Source organism: Cavia porcellus, unplaced genomic scaffold (assembly GCF_034190915.1).
Source record: "Cavia porcellus strain 051 isolate PalLab524CR breed Dunkin Hartley unplaced genomic scaffold, mCavPor4.1 scaffold_23, whole genome shotgun sequence".
Classification (NCBI taxonomy): Eukaryota; Metazoa; Chordata; class Mammalia; order Rodentia; family Caviidae; genus Cavia; species Cavia porcellus.
This window is the reverse complement of record NW_026947506.1, coordinates 57,085,555-57,090,278: the sequence shown is the minus strand read 5'-3', so window position 1 is coordinate 57,090,278 and position 4,724 is coordinate 57,085,555. Positions and strand designations below refer to the sequence as shown.

Below are 4,724 nucleotides of genomic sequence, written 5' to 3'. Positions count from 1 at the left end.
CCTCACTCTTAATAGTTTTGGGTGTCTTGTGCTGCCATCAATGGTTGGCTCTGCCATGCGCCACCCTGGCTTAGAGGGAGCTGATTATGAAGTGAAACCTCCACAAACAGTGAACCAAGTAAACCTTCCCTCCTTTAACTTTAGGTGTTGGGTATTTTGTTCCAGCCATGAGAAGAGTAACCAGAACCTGTGATAACTAGCTCCCTCCCCAGAGAGCAGCATTAACCCATTCATGGAAACGCAGCCCTCATAAGCTAATCCCCTCTAAAGGTCCCACCTCTCTGCACCACTGCACGGGAGGTTGATATTCCAACACACGATCTTTAGGGTGCACATGTAGACCATACAACTGATTTTGCTCTAAATTATGGATCTGCTCTAAATTATGGATCTGGACTTGGAAAAATATGTAAGGAGATGAGCTCACTATGGAGAAAAAAGGTCTGAATGGGGAGCTGCAGGCCTTGGGGCCCGGTTCTGATTGTTGACTTTGGAAAATCAGCTCACCACCCCAGGCCTTGGCTTCCATTGTTGTAAAATGATAAGCTTATAACAAATGATCTGTGCACTTTGCTATTTTCAAAGCTAACATTCTGTGATTCAAATTCCATTGTCTACAGTGCCCTGCCTCTCTCCTCTTATCCTTTTCCAACTATATCAACTCAGTGGAGCAGCCTGGATAGCCGAAGACATCAAAGCTATACCACTACTGAGATTTCAGTGAACCTACACAGTCCAACAGGCAGACGCAGAGAAACGTGTCCCAGACAGACGGTGATGAGTATTAACCCTGTCTGCGGGCCCTTGGCACCGGGCACTGTGCAGGGATATCTAAGGAGAGGCGACTTGGCTCCTCCCTGCCTAAAGGTTGACTTAAGGGTGTGCAACTCTCAGGAATGAGGAGGGCGTAACTGAGCATGAGAGGAACAAAGACAGCTCGGATAAAGGAAAGGTGCCAAGGACGAGGTGGAGATGAGTACTTGAGAGTAGCACAAGCCTGGGCCTGGACCTTCAAGAGTGGGTCGAGTCTGGATGGGGAGAAAGAACCGCGGGCAGATCAAGGAGAGGAGAAACCGCCCGTGTTGAAGATCCGAAGCTGTCTGGAGCAGAATGACACGCTGGAGCCACGGTAAAGTAATATGCTCGTGGTTAAACCACACAAACACGGCATTTTACTCATTAAAGAACTCTTCAGAATATTGGTCTCTAGTCTATAAGTCTTTTAAGGATATTACCATAAGCGTGGTGTTGGGTGTTCATGCTCCATGCATGACATGTGCTTTCTTTGAACCTTGTTATGACATCGATACATTGCCCATCTGACGTAAAAAAAAAAAAAAAGGATATTAGTGCATAACAATTTTCTTTTTGTTGTGTCATTGTCAGATTTCGGCAGCAGGGTGAGACTGGTTTTAAAGAAGGAGTTTGGAAGCATTCCTTCCAGTTCCGTTTTATGGGATATTTTAAGGAGCATTGGTGTTAGATCTTTAAAGGTCTGGTAAGAGTTAGCAATAAATCTGTCGATCCTGGGATCCTCTTTGCTGGGAGAGCACTGTAACTGTTTCAGTTTCATTGCTTGTTGCTGATTTGTTTGAGTCTGATTTTTCAGCCATACTGCTCCTCAGTATATATCAAATAGGAAATAAAGTGCTCGTATTATAGCGAGACCTGAATATCCATGTTTATTGCTGCGTAAGTCCTAACAGCCAAGTAATAGAATCACCCAGTCCCTTGTTAATGGATGAACAAAGAAAATGTCACACAGACACACCGTGGAATACTATTTATCCATAAATAAGAGCAAAATCATGTCACTGACAGGAAAAGGAATGAACTGGAGGTTCCACGTTAAGTGAAATAAGCTGGACTCAGACCGTCACACACTCAGTGTTTTCTCTCGAAAAATCTACGGGCAAAAGAGACAACATGAAAACAGAAGAAAAACATTCTCTGTGATGAATGTGATCATTATATATATCTAAACTGTACCAATAAACTTAATTTTAAAAATAAAGGCCCAATCACAAAGTAGGCAATTGAAATGAACAGATACTTCTCAAAAGGATAAGCACAAACAGTCAATAGGTACATAAAGAGGAGTCCAGCGTCTTAGGCCATTAGGAAAATGCAAATCACTTGGCACCCCCCATCTCTCCCTCTCCACCTTCGCCCCTTCCTAGCCTGTCTTCTCTCCATGCCAGCAGCCTTCATGCTTCCACTTCTTCTCGAAGGGCTGCCCACCTGGAGTGCCCAGCACTGGCCTGCCCAAGCATCTGGGCATTGTTGCTCTCTCCTCCCGTGCAAGTGCCCGGCCAGCACCCCTGTGATGAGTCCTCTGTCCTCCCTGCTTCCACTGGCAGCCAGTGGACCAGCCTGGCTCGCTGGCATGATACGGCCTTCTCTTCCTGTTCCGCTTAGAAACAGCCAGACTTGCCCACGCGATGCTGGCGCACCAAATCTGTCCAATCAACAGAAAGGTCCCAGATGGTGTTACAAACGCAAAGGGCGCCCTGCAGCCCAGGCTGCCCTAAGAATGACTGTGCTACTGGTGGGAGGGGAGAAAAGCCACCTGATCTCAGCCCATTCGCACCCTGTACTTCCTCCTCTGGCCTCCTTCTCTCCCTAAATAAAAACAAACAAACAAAAACCACTAAGAAATGTAAATCAAACAGCACGGGGGATTCCCTCTTCCTCCAGAAAGAATTGTTATTATCGAGGACTGAAAGCCAACAAATGCTGACAAAGTTGGGGGAGGAACATTCCACAATGCTGTTGGGAATGTAAAAAATATAACTACCACTGAAATTGTGTGGAGGTGTCTCAAATATATTTTTATTTAATCTATTCCCCATTTGGACATCTTCCCCAAAGTTAAAGTTATTATATCATAGTGATACACACTTACCCTTTTTTATAGCAACTCAGCTCATAATAGCTAAATCCTGAAAGACATCTATATGCACATGGTCAGGTGAACGGATAAAGAAATGTGTTTATAAACAGTGGAGTACTACTCAGTCTCAGAAAAGGACATATCTGAATCATTTGCAGGACAGTCAATGCACCTGCAAATGCTAAGTGAAACGAATCAGACACAGAGAGCTGAATGTTGAATGGCTTCTCTTCTATGAAAAACCCAATATAGGGATAATCTGAAGATGAGAATAAAAGATAGATGATAATAAACAGGGAGGTGGACCTTGTGGAGATGGGAACAGGGCCTGCTGGGGGGGTTTAGGGGAAGAAGGGGAAATAAAAGATGATTAAGATGCAGTAGGTATATGCACTGATTCTCCAAGACGAATGTGATTATTATGTACTGCAAACATATACTAACACAGGAGACATTATGAACAAAAAGTAGAGTGAAGACCACTGCAGAAGAGGAGGGGATAATTGTGCGTGTGACCAGGCAGCCAGGGGCAGGTAGGACTGAATGAGGCTGTGTGTATTCACACAAGTGCCTGAGTGAAAGTCACCACTCTATCGGAAATCTATATTCACTAACAAACACGGGAACAGAACCCTAATTCTCATTCTCCTATTATCTCTGTTTTACAAAGAAATTGGGACTCAGGGAAGTTAAATAAGTTTTAATGATCACGGGAGAAAAACAGGAGAGGCAGAACCCAGGGCTTCTGGGTTCTGTGAAGTCGCTGGTCCTTTGATTCTGCAGGGCTAGGGTAGGCTGTCCTGGTCGGTTTCCTGCTGCTAGAAGAGAATTCCCCAGCCTGGGTGACTTATAAACAACAGAAGTTTATTCAGCTCCTGGTGCTGGCATTGGCGAGGGCCTTTGTGCTGTCCTAACAAGGCAGAGGGGCAAGACACAGCTGCCAGGCAGAGAGGAAATCAGGCTCACCTCATCTGACCGAAGATAACCGCCCGGCCCCACGGCAGCCGCAGCCCACTCATGGTTTCCAAGGTTTCTTAAGGCTCCGGGCTGCACCAAGGACAGTTAAATATCAACTCGGGTTCAGAAGGGATGTTTAAACCTTCGAGGGGCCCTTCAGTGGCAGGCCAGCCTTGCAGGAGAAAGATCTGAGACCCAGACTCTCCAAGCTGGTCACACTTCCGTTTCCACGGCTTGTCACATCAACCTCCACCTGGCCACTGCCTGCCCGTGGGTCAGGGGCCCTGTGAGGAGCTCACGGCAGGCAGGCAGGCAGGCAGGGGGCGGCGTCCCTCACAAAAGAAAGACCAGGCTGGCTAAGAGCTATGAGGCAGACTGGAGCCATAACAGAGGGGAGGAAACTCTATCAGAGGAAACCGACTCGTCTATAGAACCTAATACACAAAATGCTTCTCATATGGTGAGCATTGTACTGAAAGTCTACTATGTACCAGGCACTGCGCCAGGTACTAGCTTTTCTTTAATGTCATGGTAAGTCATTCCAACGGTGCTAAACAGCGTCTCATAACACTTCTCTGGATCCCTTCATCGTTCTGAAATTTATCTTTTATAACTATTGTATTTATAGCATAGCTCCATGCTAGGGTTATACGAAACATACACATAAAAGATATGTTTCCAGCTTCTGGTGCTGAGTGAAGAAATAAACAATGGACAGAATTAAAATCTAAATAGGCTCCGAGGGAGACACATACAGGTTTTGGGATTTTCCTTTGAGACAAGGTCTTGCTACGGAATCCAGCTTGCCTCAGACTTGGTGTCTTAGTTATTTTTTACTCGTTGCTGAGACAAAATACCTGATGCCCAAGTTGGG

The 4,724-nt window shown here is 45.6% G+C and overlaps 1 pseudogene; it reads left to right on the top strand.

Moving 5' to 3' along the window:
- Positions 1-1,216: 1,216 nt before the first annotated feature.
- LOC111755637 (small nucleolar RNA U13) lies at positions 1,217-1,325 on the top strand (annotated as a pseudogene).
- The last annotated feature ends 3,399 nt before the right edge of the window (positions 1,326-4,724 follow it).